The sequence below is a fragment of the Anomaloglossus baeobatrachus genome, chromosome 9 (genome assembly GCF_048569485.1).
Source record: "Anomaloglossus baeobatrachus isolate aAnoBae1 chromosome 9, aAnoBae1.hap1, whole genome shotgun sequence".
Taxonomy (NCBI): Eukaryota; Metazoa; Chordata; class Amphibia; order Anura; family Aromobatidae; genus Anomaloglossus; species Anomaloglossus baeobatrachus.
The window spans coordinates 183,501,371-183,516,963 of record NC_134361.1 but is presented as its reverse complement, the minus strand read 5'-3'; the positions used below and the strand labels follow the sequence as shown (position 1 = coordinate 183,516,963).

Here is a 15,593-nt window from a genome sequence, read left to right as displayed (position 1 = left end):
GATTGCTCGGCTGACTCTCTCATACACAGGAGCGATTGCTCGGCTGACTCTCTCATACACAGGAGCGATTGCTCGGCTGACTCTCTCATAAACAGGAGCGATTGCTCGGCTGACTCTCTCATACACAGGAGCAATTGCTCGGCCGACTCTCTCATACACAGGAGTGATTGCTCAGCTGACTCTCTTGTACACAGGAGCGATTGCTCGGCTGACTCTCTCATACACAGGAGCGATTGCTCGGCTGACTCTCTCATACACAGGAGCGATTGCTCGGCCGACTCTCTCATACACAGGAGCGATTGCTCAGCTGACTCTCTTGTACACAGGAGCGATTGCTCGGCTGACTCTCTCATACACAGGAGCGTTTGCTCGGCCGACTCTCTCATACACAGGAGTGATTGCTCGGCTGACTCTCTCATACACAGGAGCGATTGCTCGGCTGACTCTCTCATACACAGGAGCGATTGCTCGGCTGACTCTCTCATACACAGAAGTGATTGCTCGTCCGACTCTCTCATACACAGGAGCGATTGCTCGGCTGACTCTCTCATACACAGAAGTGATTGCTCGTCCGACTCTCTCATACACAGAAGTGATTGCTCGTCCGACTCTCTCATACACAGAAGTGATTGCTCGGCCGACTCTCTCGTACACAGGAGGGATTGCTTGGCCGACTCTCTCGTACACAGGAGCGATTGCTCGGCCGACTCTCTCATACACAGGAGCGATTGCTCGGCTGACTATCTGTCATAGGAGCGATTGCTCGGCCGACTTTCTATACACAGGAGTCATTGCTCGGCCGACTCTCTCATACACAGGAGCCATTGCTCGGTCGACTCTCTCACACACAGGAGCGATTACTTGGCCAACTCTTTCATACAGGAGTGATTCCTTGGCTGACTCTCTCATACACAGGACTAATTGCTCGGACGACTCTCTCAGACAGGAGCGATTGCTTGGCCGACTCTCTATACATAGAAGCGATTGCTCGGCCGACTATACACAGGAGCCATTGCTCGGTCGACTCTCTCACACATAGGAGCCATTGCTCGGCCAACTCTTTCATACAGGAGCGATTGCTTGGCCAACTCTCTCATACACATAACTAATTGCTCGGACGACTCTCTCAGACAGGAGCGATTGCTTGGCTGACTTTCTCATACACAGGAGCGATTGCTCAGCCGACTCTCTCATACACGGGAGCTATCCTTTCTGCTTGTGGCCTCCAATCCCTCAGCTACCTGCCTACTGACTGCCTGAGGCCTCCAATCTCTCTGCTACCTGTCTGATTATGGCATCCAATCCCTCAAGTAAGTGCCTCCTCTCCGCTTGCGGCCTTCAATTCCTCAGCTACCTGCCTCCTGACTGCCTGATGACTCAAATCCCTCTGCTACCTGCCTCCTGTCTGCTTGCAGCCTCCAATCCCTTTGCTACCTGCCTCCTGTCTGCCTGTGGCCTCCAATCCCTTAGCTACTAGTACAGGAGTACTAGGCAGGTACTGGAGGGAGATGTGACCCCCACTCCCCCACCCAAAAAAAGCGACAATTGGTAAAAATTGTAAGTCATGAATTTGTCTAAATATCTGGATAAGCGAACTTGTGGAGCAAAAATTAATAAAAGACTTAATAAACAAAGACAACTTAAAAAGTGCAACAAAAGGTATACAGCATAAGTCTCAAGTAATAAAGAGTCACGATTCCTCTGCTGTTATTTGGGCGTGCTCAGCAGTCAGTTGGGAGAAAGACAGCTCAGTCATCCAACCTGGAGCTGGGGTGTGCTGAGCTGTCAGTGTTTTGAGTGACAGCTCAGTCATCCAATCTCATATTGGGAGGTGCTGAGTTTCTGCAAGTGTTCTCAGAAATTGCCCACCTACTTAACTGAGCAATTTATCAAAGAGCACTGCCAGTCTTAGCCTTCTGCTCAGTGGTGCTTCCTTCTCAGTTATCTGTGGATTGATCTTTTGCTATCAGACCTCTAACCTCATTTGATCTTATTTCTTCCTTGTCCTTTTGCTCTGATCCGCTGCCCTGACTCTGGACTGTGACCTGACTACGCTTTGGTCTATCCCTTTAAATGAGACGTGTTCTCCTGGCATCTCACCCTTGAACATTTGACTACCCTGCCTAATGACTCATCTGTGTAGTGACTAGTGTCACATAAAACGTATGAAAAGGAGTCAATTGCTCAAAAAAAAACTGGAGAAACAGCAGTGAGTTCATTGTTGAAGCGGTGGGATGAAGCTGCAGAAGACAGCATGCTGTGAGAGGGGGGAGGGAGCTGCAGGATAGAGATATCCTACGCTTTTGGTGCTCACTATAATAGCAAGACACAGGAAAGATCCTTCCCACACCTGAGAAAAACAAGCAGAATTTTGGAAAAAGTTTCCAAACAAAAACTATAGAGGACGACTCCCCTCTCTGATGCTAAGAGACCCCAAACTAAGGCAAAGCAGTTATGTTGTCTTATTTGCCGAAAAATCCAGTCTAATTTTGTCATAGTTTTTATACATTGCTTACAAAAATAATAAAAACATGTGAGATGCATATCTAGCAACCCAAATAAAAGACAAGCCAGAGAAAGGCATTACAAAAAACCAGTAACATACACTCGGGGATCACATCGTGTTTGTTTAGAGCAGAGAGAATATACAAGATGACAGCTAATATACACAATTTCAAAGGGATATTTATTGCAGATTGCATTTTATCGGTATGTATAAACATGTCTGGAGTGGAGACGGTGCAGCTGGGCCCGGCGCTCCTGGTCAGCCCTCCCAGGTCAGGCCCATCCGTAACGCTTCAGTGCCGCTTCTTGCTTCATTTTATGTTCCAATTACCTTGGCTTTTTTCTTCAAGGCAATCTAGCTCTAGCTAAAAAAAAAAAGTTAGAATACTTTAAAGGAAACTGACAGGTCCAAGACGCCATTGTGTATTTATTGCTATGTGGGCACGTACCAAAAAAGCAACTTTATAACTACAGTGGCAATGTACTAGTTAGGCTACATTCACACTTGCTTATTAAGTTAGAAAAACTCCATGGTACCATACTAATCATAGCTGCTGCGGTCAAAGCACCATCCATAGGTCACATGCCGCAAGCACAAATTCCATGTAAACATGTAAAAAACAGGAGGAAAGAGGAATAAATAGTGCAAAATATTTTATTGTCAAAAGGGGAACAAAAGGGGGTTCAAGTGGATATACATAAAACGTTAAGTGATGAAAAACATACAGACATGGGAACTGGGTGCGGGCACATATAATGGATAGCTCTAATTGAAAGAGATGGGTACATAAAGATAGTAAATACAAATAGAGTAAAAGAAAAAGCTGCAGGCAGAAGACTATATTAAAGTGTCAGTGCATATATATTTCCATAGCAGGGTGCCTGCATGCCAAATTAGGGTTTTAAAGTGTCACATGCATAAATGACCTAACTCACAGAGCATAGTAGTCACCATTAGATATAAGTACCCACCAATAAAGTGCAATCGTGCGGATGTCAGCAGCAGGAGCCCAGACAGCCAGATCCAAGGAGGAGTTCCCCCCAACCCAGAACTCCTCCTTCTCCGACACTTGCCATTGTGCTTGGTGTAACACTTGTATTTTGCTCCTCAGCTATGAAAACCCCTCAATCTCACGCTGCACAGATTTTACGATTACCGTATATACTCGAGTATAAGCCAAGGCCCTTAATTTTACCAAAAAAACTGTGAAAGCTTATTGACTCGAGTATAAGCCTAGGATTATAAGACGCACCCTAATTTTAGAGAAAGAAAAGTAAAAAAAAAAGAGAATTTTGTTACTTACCGTAAATTCTTTTTCTTATAGTTCCGTATTGGGAGACCCAGACCATGGGTGTTTAGCTTCTGCCTCCGGAGGACACACAAAGTACTACACTTAAAAGTGTAGCTCCTCCCTCTGAACTTATACATCCCCTGGTAGCCAGTCCTAGCCAGTTTAGTGCAAAAGCTGAAGGAGAATAGCCACCCACAAGTAGAACCGAGTAAGAACCGGAACAACCGGAGACTCTGTCCACGACAACAGCCGGTGATAACACACGGAACAAGAAAATTGCCAACAGGCAACAGGGAGGGTGCTGGGTCTCCCAATACGGAACTATAAGAAAAAGAATTTACGGTAAGTAAGAAAATTCTCTTTTTCTTTATCGTTCCTTTGGGAGACCCAGACCATGGGACGTTCCAAAGCAGTCCCTGGGTGGGAATAAACAGAAAAAACTAAGAAGTAGGCGGAGCCTAACTTCACAAGTGGGCGACAGCCGCCTGAAGGATGCGTCTGCCCAAGCTCGCATCTGCCGAAGCATGAGCATGCACTTGGTAGTGCTTCGAAAAGGTATGCAGGCTAGTCCAAGTGGCAGCCTGACAGACTTGTTGAGCCGTAGCCTGGTGCCTAAAAGCCCAAGAGGCACCGACAGCTCTGGTCGAGTGTGCTTTGATCTCCGGCGGGGGAGGCACCTGAGTAGTCTGGTAGGCGTCCGAAATGGTCGATCTAATCCAACGGGCCAAGGTCGGCTTAGAAGCAGAGAGACCCTTGCGCCGCCCTGTGGTTAGCACAAAAAGAGAGGTGCACCGCCTAAGCGCAGCGGTGCGAGACACATAAATCCGGAGAGCACGCACCAGATCTAGAGTATGCAGCGCTTTCTCAAAGCGATGAACAGGGGCCGGACAGAAGGAAGGCAAGGAAATATCCTGGTTAAGGTGGAAGGGAGAGACCACCTTAGGAAGAAAGTCCGGGGTCGGACGGAGAACTACCTTGTCTTGGTGAAAAACCAAAAAAGGTGACTCCGAGGAGAGCGCAGCCAAATCAGAGACTCTCCTGAGAGAAGTTATGGCAACTAGAAAGGCCACCTTTTGAGAAAGACGATACAAAGAAACCTCCCTAAGGGGCTCGAAAGGGGGTTTCTGCAATACCGTGAGGACCAAGTTAAGGTCCCAGGGATCCAAGGGCCGCCGATAAGGCGGAATGATGTGAGACGCACCTTGCATGAAGGTGCGGACCTGAGCCAGCCGGGCGAGACGCCGCTGGAACAGCACTGATAACGCTGAGACTTGTCCCTTGAGAGTTGAGGGACAGTCCTAGCTGCAGACCGAACTGTAAAAAAGACAGAAGGGTTGGCAACGAGAATGGCCAAGGAGAATGGCCGGAAGAGCGACACCAGGACAGGAAAATTTTCCAAGTCCTGTGATAGATCTTGACGGAGGAAGACTTATGGGCCCGAGTCATACTGGAGATGACTTCAGGAGGAATACCAGAAGCCGTCAAAATCCAGGACTCAAGAGCCACGCCGTCAATTTGAGTGCCGCAGAATTCGGGCGGAAAAACGGACCTTGCGAGAGCAGGTCTGGACGGTCCGGAAGATGCCACGGCATCTCCACGGACAGTTGGAGCAGGTCCGGATACCAAGCTCGCCTGGGCCAGTCCGATGCAATGAGGATGACTCGACGGCCCTCCATTCTGATCTTGCGCAGGACTCTGGGCAAGAGAGCTAGAGGGGAAAACACGTAGGACAGACGAAACTGGGACCAGTCTTGAACCAGAGCGTCCGCGGCGAAGGCCTGAGGATCGTGGGAGCGAGCCACGTAAACCGGAACCTTGTTGTTGTGACGGGATGCCATTAGGTCCACGTCCGGAGTGCCCCACTTGCGGCAGATTGACTGAAACACTGCCGGGTGCAGGGACCACTCGCCACCGTCCACGGATTGACGGCTGAGATAATCTGCCTCCCAGTTTTCTACGCCAGGGATGTGGACTGCGGATATGGTGGACTTGGAGTCCTCCGCCCATTGAAGAATGCGTTGGACCTCCAACATTGCCAGGCGGCTGCGTGTCCCGCCTTGGTGATTGATGTAGGCAACCGCTGTCGCGTTGTCTGACTGGACTCGAATGTGCCTGCCCGCCAACAGGTGGTGAAAGGCTAGGAGAGTTAGAAGCACAGCTCTGGTTTCCAGCACATTGATTGAAAGGGCTGACTCGGACGGAGTCCAAGTGCCCTGTGCTCTGTGGTGGAGATGTACCGCTCCCCAGCCGGATAGGCTGGCATCCGTGGTGAGAATCACCCAGGACGGAGTCAGGAAGGAGCGCCCTTGGGACAGGGAGAGGGGTCGAAGCCATCACTGAAGAGAGCTCCTGGTCCGTGGCGTCAGAGCCACTAACCTCTGTAAGGAGGAAGGCCGCTTGTCCCAACAGCGGAGTATGTCCAGCTGCAGAGGACGCAGATGGAACTGGGCAAAGGGAACCGCCTCCATGGAGGCCACCATTTGACCCAGCACCTGCATCAGGCGACTGAGGGAATAACGGCGGGGCCTCAGGAGAGAGCGCACCGCTAGCCGGAGAGACTGCTGTTTGATTAAGGGCAACTTCACAAGTGCCGGCAAAGTCTCGAACTGCATCCCTAGGTACGTGAGACTCTGGGTCGGAGTCAGAGTGGATTTGGGAAGATTGACAATCCACCCGAATTGGGCTAGGGTGGCGAGAGTGAGCGAAACACTCCGCTGACAGTCTGCGCTGGATGGAGCCTTGACTAGAAGGTCGTCCAGATAAGGAAGCACTGCTAACCCTTGGAGGTGCAGGACCGCAATCACTGCCGCCATGACCTTGGTGAATACCCGAGGGGCCGTGGCTAACCCGAAGGGGAGAGCCACGAATTGGAAATGATCCTCTCCTATCGCAAAACGTAACCAACGCTGATGTGACACTGCGATTGGCACATGTAGATAGGCATCTCTGATGTCGATGGACGCCAGGAAATCCCCTTGGGTCATAGAGGCAATGACTGATCGCAGAGACTCCATGCGAAAATGCCGCACCCGCACATGCTTGTTGAGAAGCTTGAGATCCAGGATGGGCCGGAAGGTACCGTCCTTTTTTGGAACTAGGAAGAGATTTGAGTAAAAACCTCTGAACCGTACCTGACGGGAACTGGGACAATCACTCCGTTTGCCTGCAATGACGCCATGGCCTGCGAGAAGGCGGCGGCCTTGGAGCAGGGGGGAGTTGAGAGAAAAAATCTGTTTGGCGGGCTGGAAGAGAATTCTATCCTGTAGCCGTGAGATATGATGTCTCTCACCCACTGATCGGAGACTTGCTTTAACCAAGCGTCGCCAAAGTGGGAGAGACTGCCACCGACTAAGAACGTGGCTGGAGCGGGCCGAGAGTCATGAGGAAGCTGCCTTAGTGGCAGAACCTCCTGCGGACTTCTGCGGATGCGCTTTTGGGCGCCAGTTGGATTTCTGATCCTTGGCTGAGTTAGCGGACGAGGCGGAAGGCTTAGAGGATGACCAGTTGGAGGAACGAAACCTCGATTGATTCCTACCCTGGGCGGGTTTCCTGGTCTTGGTTTGTGGCATGGAAGTACTCTTCCCGCCAGTAGCTTCTTTAATGATTTCCTCCAGCTGTTCACCAAACAGCCGTGAACCAGCAAAAGGGAGCCCAGCAAGAAACCTCTTGGAAGAAGCATCTGCCTTCCACTCTCAAAGCCACAAAATCCTGCGGATAACAAGAGCATTAGCTGAAGCCACCGCAGTGCCGTGAGCAGCCTCTAGCATGGCAGACATGGCATAAGATGAAAAAGCTGAAGCCTGAGAAGTTAAGGTAACCATCTCAAACATAGATTCCTTGGTGAGGGAATGCATCTCCTCCAGAGAAGCAGAGATGGCTTTGAGAGCCCACACTGCTGCAAAAGTCGGGGAAAACGCGGCCCCCGCAGCTTCATACACAGATTTGGCCAGAAGGTCAATCTGACGGTCAGTGGAATCCTTAAGTGAGGTGCCATCAGCCACCGACAGAACGGTCCGGGCTGATAGCCTAGACACCGGAGGGTCTACCTTTGGGGAGTGAGACCACTCCTTGATCACCTCAGGTGGAAATGGAAACCGGTCATCAGAACCACGCTTTGGAAAGCGTTTGTCAGGGCAGGCCCTGGGTTTGGTCACAGCGGTCTGAAAACTGGAGTGGTTAAAGAACACACTCTTTACTCTCTTAGGCGAGGTAAACTGATGTTTTTCTGCCAAAGAGAGTTGCTCCTCTGACACTGGCGGATTGAGATCCAGCACAGAATTAATAGAAGCAATCAAATCACTAAGATCTGAGTCACCCTCAGAGAAATCGATGGGATACATAGCCTCCGAGCCCCCCGTAAGGGCAAACTCCTCATCTTGCGAGTCAGCTCTTGAGACAGAGCCGTGGGATGGGGAGGGGGAGGAAACCCTGCGCCTTCTCTTAGAAGGACGGGGTCTGGGATCAGATGATGAATCCTCCGTGAGCTCCGATGGACGGAGGTCAGAGGATAGGAATCCTCTGTCAAGAGTATTAGAGGCACCCTGTGAGGGGGGCTGATGCATATTCATCAAAGTCCTGGACAAAAGCCCCATGGACTCAGCAAATGACTGGGATATGGACCTAGAAAAGGACTCTACCCAGGCCGGGGGTTCAGTCACAGGTGCAGCAGCAGCCTGAGAGACCACTGGGGGTGAGACTCCAGGCTGTGGCACCGCCAAGTTAGAGCAACCATCACAGTGTGGATAAATGCTCGGCTCAGGCAGCAGGAGCTTACATGCAGTGCATGCAGAATAAAGCTTTGGAGCCTTGCTCCTCGTGTGAGACATGCTGCTGGAGTGGGGGCTTTGCAGAAAATGAACCCCAGGGAGAATATACAGAGGTCCACAACCAGAGACCGGCTGTGGCTTACCAGACCGCTGAGCGCGGTGTTGTGTGCCCTCCAGATCCCGAAGCCCGGTCCCCAGTGCGCAGCACCTCAGCAGAGATGCAGAATGCAGGATGTCCCAGAGCAGAGTGAACTCTGCCTGAGAAATGGACTAGGGGGCGTTCCTATAAAAGAGCGGGAACTGGAGGGCTATAGAGACCTGCAGGGAAGGAGGGACGCCCCAGCAGTGGGGAGTGTCCCTCCCCTGTGTAGAACGGCCGCCGGGAGGAGCCAAACCTGTCCCTCTGCATGAGTGACATGTGAGGGCAGGAAAATGAAACTAGGCCTCTGGCGAAGCCGGGGCCTAAATTTAAGCGGCGAGGCCGACAAGCAGGCACCATCGGCGCGGTTCTCAGGCAAAAGCTAGAGAACCCGCCGGAAAAGTTAAAACAATCACATACAGCATACTCTCCCCTTACAATAAAGAACCGGGACCCCCAACATAAACGTCTCAGGTACTTAGCTGCTGAGACGCAGGGCCATATCCCTGGGGATGAGTGCTCCGGTCCAGCAGAATCCTCAAGGGGCTGTGGATGGAGACCGGACTCCTGCCAGGCATGGAGACCGTGCTGGCTCCCACTTCAAGCCAGAGCCCAGAAGGGATGGTGAAGGAGCGCGGCATGTAAGGCTGCAGCCTTGTAAATCAACCTTAACAACACCGCCGACACAGTGGGGTGAGAAGGGACATGCCGGGAGTCCAGACATGGACCCGCTTTTCTTCAAACTCTTTCCAAAAGTCAAACAAATCAGATGAGAATGCATGTGTGGATGTATGCCTCCTGACACAAAGCAATAAACTGGCTAGGACTGGCTACCAGGGGGTGTATAAGCTCAGAGGGAGGAGCTACACTTTTAAGTGTAGTACTTTGTGTGTCCTCCGGAGGCAGAAGCTAAACACCCATGGTCTCGGTCTCCCAAAGGAACGATAAAGAATTTTTTTTTTAATGTTAAAATAGGGGTCTGTGTTCTAATCCTAACATGTCTTATATTAGCTCACAAGGGCAGCGCGGCGGTGGAGATAGAGCGGCTCAGAAGGCTGGGTCAGCAATGCTGTGGGCTCAGAGGTGTCCTCGACTCAGGAGGGTCCTAGGACAGAAGTTTGGCAATACTTCAGGCTCGGAGTTGTCGCGGCTCAGGAGGGTCGGCGATACTGGGTGCTCATTGGTGTCATGGCGGGCCCCATTGAACCTGCTGGCGTACTCCATGGAGCCAGCTTGTGGTTGATGCGATAGACTTCAAGAAAATGGCCACGGAAGCGGTGAATGCCCAGATTGAGATCTCTAAAAGCCGAGATCTCAATCTGCGCACGTGCCGCTTCCGCAACCATTTTATTGAAGTCTATTGCATCAACTACCGGCAAGCTCAACGGAGTCCGCCAGCAGGTTCAATGGTGCCCGCCATGACACCAATGAGCACCCAGTATCGCCGACCCTCCGGAGCTGCGACACCACCGCAACATCCCCGAGCCACAGTATCGCCGACACTCTGTCCTGCGATCCCACTCCGCTGACCCGGTAAGCTTTATCCAGATTATAAGACGCACCCCGATTTCCCTCTCGGTTTTAGGGGAAAAAATGAGTCTTCTAATCCAGAAGTGGGCCCTCACTTGAGTATATCCCGAGGGAGGCACCTCAGCTTATACACGAGTATATACGGTATGCCAAATTGTAATAGCGTGTGGTGTGCATGTTTTACGATTCCCTGGTTTCCACAGTGCAAGTTGGCCGTCACATAACTGTATATACGCTTTTTTCGCACACTTGCAGTCATGTGCCTACAAGACGCGTTCAGCTTCTCCCAATGTAAGTGTAACAATAGCACATATAAGAGCTTGTAACTGGCTGAAAACTGGGGGATACCGCACTGTGTCACGATTCAGCAGTCACAGAGAGACTGGAGACTATGTCCTCATGCCTGATGTCATGCTTCAGGTTTGGGACTCGATCTGGTGACCTTGTGCTGCGTGGTCAGCTTCCTTCCCTGCTGAGCCACAGCCTGGTCAGTCCCTGTCCAAATGCTAATAGTCTTTTACTTTTGCTCCTCTCCTTTTGGTTTACAGTTAGGCGTTCCCATTTGCTCATTTTCTCTGTCCTATCACATCCTAGGGTGGGACTATTTACACTCTCCTGATACTAGCCTTCTCTACTGATTATTTTCCTATGTAGATTCTGCTAAGGAATTCCAGCCTCACTGCTATGGATGTTTGTCTGTTAGGCTACATTCACACTTTCGTTGTTTTAAATCCGCTAGGTCCGTCGTTGCGCCGCAACCACAAATGCGTCGTTTTTGAGATGTCAACTGACGCAACGGATGTGTTATTTCAAAGGATTCCGTTCACAGGAATCCTGTGAAAAAACTGATCCGTCGCGTCCGTTACATCCGCTGTGTGTCCATTTTTTGACGGATCCGTCGTGATCTATTTGTGTTTGGGACAACCCAATGGGAGTGCCAGACATGCTGGGCAGTAGAGCATGACGGAATCCGGCACTGGATTCCGTTGTGTGACGGATTACGACAGAATCCAGCACCATAGACATCCATTATAGCTTTTGACGGATGGCGACGGAATCCTGCGGAGTCCGTTTTTTGCCGCTCCAAAAATCGTTACATTCAGCGTTGCCCCTGCCTGACGGTCAGTCATTCCTCGACTAATTCAACATGCGGCAGATGCAACGCAAGGCCATCCGTCGCAAATAGAAATATGGGGAAAAAAATGGATTCCTGCAAAATATGTTGCAAGATACCGTAATTCCTCAAGGTGACGGATTGCGACAGAAGCAAAACAACGAAAGTGTGAACTAACCCTTAGAGACCTGTGTGTGTGGTATTTGCTCTGTGCTTTCTTATTTAGCTTACCTACACCTTTCTCCTGTTAGGTGTGTAGGAGGCTACCCTAGCTTGCCTTGCTCTTTCACCTTTCACTCTTCAGCCATGTTTTATGTTTCCTCACCTTGGGTCCCTGCCTATCTCTGCACTCTTTTCCTAACTAGGTTTATAGTGTGTAGCAACCTCCCCTCTGGCTCCTCAGAAAATATGAAGAACAACTTGATGACCGTGACAGGCAGATAGGTGTAAGTTGTGGTTCATCTAGTGTTGCGGCAAAGGGATATTCCAGCCTGCGCAGGAGCCATTAGGGGCTGTGTAGCAAGGGATACTAGTCTGTACAGGAACCAGGAGGGTGCAGTCGGGGCTGCATTGAGGTAGGCTTTATTTTGCCTTTTACCTGTGTTGAAATACATGTATATAACACTTGGAGGGAAGAAACTATTTTCATTTTTCACTACAGGCGCGCACTCCCCGGCCCCCTCACTACAGGCGCGCACCCCCCGGCCCCCTCACTACATGCGCGCACCGTCCGGCCCCCTCACTACAGACGAACACCCTCCGGCCCCCTCACTACAGACGCGCACCCCCCGTCCCCCTCACTACAGGCGCGCACCCCCCGGCCCCCTCACTACAGACGCGCACCCCCCGGCCCCCTCACTACAGACGCGCACCCCCCGGCCCCCTCACTACAGGCGCGCACCCCCCGGCCCCCTCACTACAGGCGCGCACCCCCCGGCCCCCTCACTACAGGCGCGCACCCCCCGGCCCCCTCACTACAGGCGCGCACCCCCCGGCCCCCTCACTACAGACGAACACCCTCCGGCCCCCTCACTACAGACGCGCACCCCCCGGCCCCCTCACTACAGACGCGCACCCCCCGGCCCCCTCACTACAGGCGCGCACCCCCCCGGCCCCCTCACTACAGGCGCGCACCCCCCGGCCCCCTCACTACAGGCGCGCACCCCCCGGCCCCCTCACTACAGGCACGCACCCCCCGGCCCCCTCACTACAGGCGCGCACCCCCCGGCCCCCTCACTACAGACGAACACCCTCCGGCCCCCTCACTACAGACGAACACCCTCCGGCCCCCTCACTACAGACGCGCACCCCCCGTCCCCCTCACTACAGGCGCGCACCCCCCGTCCCCCTCACTACAGGCGCGCAACCCCCGGCCCCCTCACTACAGGCGCGCACCCCCCGGCCCCCTCACTACAGGCGCGCACCCCCCGGCCCCCTCACTACAGGCGCGCACCCCCCGGCCCCCTCACTACAGGCGCGCACCCTCCGGCCCCCTCACTACAGGCGCGCACCCTCCGGCCCCCTCACTACAGGCGCGCACCCCCCGGCCCCCTCACTACAGGCGCGCACCCCCCGGCCCCCTCACTACAGGCGCGCACCCCCCCGGCCCCCTCACTACAGGCGCGCACCCCCCCGGCCCCCTCACTACAGACGCGCACCCCCCGGCCCCCTCACTACAGACGCGCACCCCCCGGCCCCCTCACTACAGACGCGCACCCCCCGTCCCCCTCACTACAGGCGCGCACCCCCCGTCCCCCTCACTACAGGCGCGCACCGCCCCCGTCCCCCTCACTACAGGCGCGCACCCCCCGTCCCCCTCACTACAGACGAGCACCCCCCCCCCGTCCCCCTCACTACAGGCGCGCACCCCCCCCGGCCCCCTCACTACAGACGCGCACCCCCCGGCCCCCTCACTACAGACGCGCACCCCCCGGCCCCCTCACTACAGACGCGCACCCCCCGTCCCCCTCACTACAGGCGCGCACCCCCCGTCCCCCTCACTACAGGCGCGCACCGCCCCCGTCCCCCTCACTACAGGCGCGCACCCCCCGTCCCCCTCACTACAGACGAGCACCCCCCCCCGTCCCCCTCACTACAGACGAACACCCTCCGGCCCCCTCACTACAGACACGCACCCCCCGTCCCCCTCACAACAGGCGCGCACCGCTTGGCCCCCTCACTACAGACGAGCACCCCCCCCCCGTCCCCCTCACAACAGGCGCGCACCGCCCGGCCCCCTCACTACAGACGAACACCCTCCGGCCCCCTCACTACAGACGCGCACCCCCCGTCCCCCTCACTACAGGCGCGCACCCCCCGGCCCCCTCACTACAGGCGCGCACCCCCCGGCCCCCTCACTACAGGCGCGCACCCCCCAGCCCCCTCACTACAGGCGCGCACCCCCCGGCCCCCTCACTACAGGCGCGCACCCTCCGGCCCCCTCACTACAGGCGCGCACCCCCCGGCCCCCTCACTACAGGCGCGCACCCCCCGGCCCCCTCACTACAGGCGTGCACCCCCCCGGCCCCCTCACTACAGACGCGCACCCCCCGGCCCCCTCACTACAGGCGCGCACCCCCCCGGCCCCCTCACTACAGACGCGCACCCCCCGGCCCCCTCACTACAGGCGCGCACCCTCCGGCCCCCTCACTACAGGCGCGCACCCCCCGGCCCCCTCACTACAGGCGCGCACCCCCCCGGCCCCCTCACTACAGGCGTGCACCCCCCCGGCCCCCTCACTACAGACGCGCACCCCCCGGCCCCCTCACTACAGGCGCGCACCCCCCGGCCCCCTCACTACAGGCGCGCACCCCCCGGCCCCCTCACTACAGACGACCACCCCCCGGCCCCCTCACTACAGACGAACACCCCCCGACCCCCTCACTACAGGCGCGCACCCCCCGGCCCCCTCACTACAGGCGCGCACCCCCCGGCCCCCTCACTACAGACGCGCACCCCCCCAGCCCCCTCACTACAGACGAACACCCCCCGGCCCCCTCACTACAGGCGCGCACCCCCCCGGCCCCCTCACTACAGGCGCGCACCCCCCGTACCCCTCACTACAGGCGCGCACCCCCCGGCCCCCTCACTACAGGCGCGCACCCCCCGTCCCCCTCACTACAGACGCGCACCCCCCAGCCCCCTCACTACAGACGAACACCCCCCGGCCCCCTCACTACAGGCGCGCACCCCCCGTACCCCTCACTACAGGCGCGCACCCCCCGGCCCCCTCACTACAGGCGCGCACCCCCCGTCCCCCTCACTACAGACGCGCACCCCCCAGCCCCCTCACTACAGACGAACACCCCCCGGCCCCCTCACTACAGGCGCGCACCCCCCAGCCCCCTCACTACAGGCGCGCACCCCCCGGCCCCCTCACTACAGGCGCGCACCCCCCGCTCTCCTCCTGTTTATCACCAGTGACGTACGCTCTCATCTCCCGTCACGGCCGCACTCAGCCGTCATTCATTCTAGTTTGTTTGAAATGAATCCGACGCTGTCACGTGATATGGAGACGTCAGTTCTGGATCGTGTCACGTGATCATCCTTCCAGCAGCACGTGATCTGACGTCCGTGCGTGTCGCGGTACTGCTGGCGGGGATGGAGGTAGGCGCTCTGCCCGGCACTGAGTGCACAGGGAGCGGACAGTGTGCGGCATTGTACAGCAGGGGGCGTCATACTGCGGCTGCTCTGTGCAGGATGCTATCAGTGTGCACAGAGTCCTTATTACTGCGCTAATATTGCCTCCTCCAGTGCCCCTCAGTGTAATGTGTCCATGTAGTGTTATATCCCAGCAGTTGCATGTAATAACGGTCTTCTCTTCTGTCTTCTTGTATTATTATCTCCTCGGTGATGTATCCCATTACCAAGAAGGACAAGTGGTGAGATGATGGCGATCACAGGACGGACACGGAAACAATATGGAGACAACATTTTCAAAGCATCTTGATTTAGTCAGTATCAGAATTGATCACCACAAATAGAAATCACGGCACAAACGCCGCAGGTGCGGGAGAGGAGTCTGGAGACGCCGCGGGAGAGGAGTCTGGAGACGCCGCGGGAGAGGAGTCTGGAGACGGTGCGGGAGAGGAGTCTGGAGACGGTGCGGGAGAGGAGTCTGGAGACGGTGCGGGAGAGGAGTCTGGAGACGGTGCGGGAGAGGAGTCTGGAGACGGTGCGGGAGAGGAGTCTGGAGACGCCGCGGGAGAGGAGTCTGGAGACGGTGCGGGAGAGGAGTCTGGAGACGG

At 55.2% G+C, this 15,593-nt stretch overlaps 1 protein-coding gene and 1 long non-coding RNA gene across 2 annotated transcripts in view; one reads left to right on the top strand and one right to left on the bottom strand.

The window, feature by feature from the left end:
- Positions 1–2,665: 2,665 nt before the first annotated feature.
- LOC142250635 (uncharacterized) lies at positions 2,666–14,863 on the bottom strand. Its single transcript, XR_012725242.1, has 2 exons — positions 14,775–14,863; positions 2,666–2,870 (listed from the first exon to the last, which is right to left on the bottom strand). It is a non-coding gene; the product is annotated as an uncharacterized LOC142250635 (long non-coding RNA).
- Positions 14,864–14,896: 33 nt separating this feature from the next.
- Positions 14,897–15,593, top strand: part of GTF3C3 (general transcription factor IIIC subunit 3) — a 111,952-nt gene continuing 111,255 nt past the window's right edge. The window contains exon 1 of the mRNA XM_075324096.1: positions 14,897–14,952. The gene's annotated coding sequence lies outside the window, so the exon portion shown is untranslated. The remainder of the gene's footprint in view (positions 14,953–15,593) is intronic.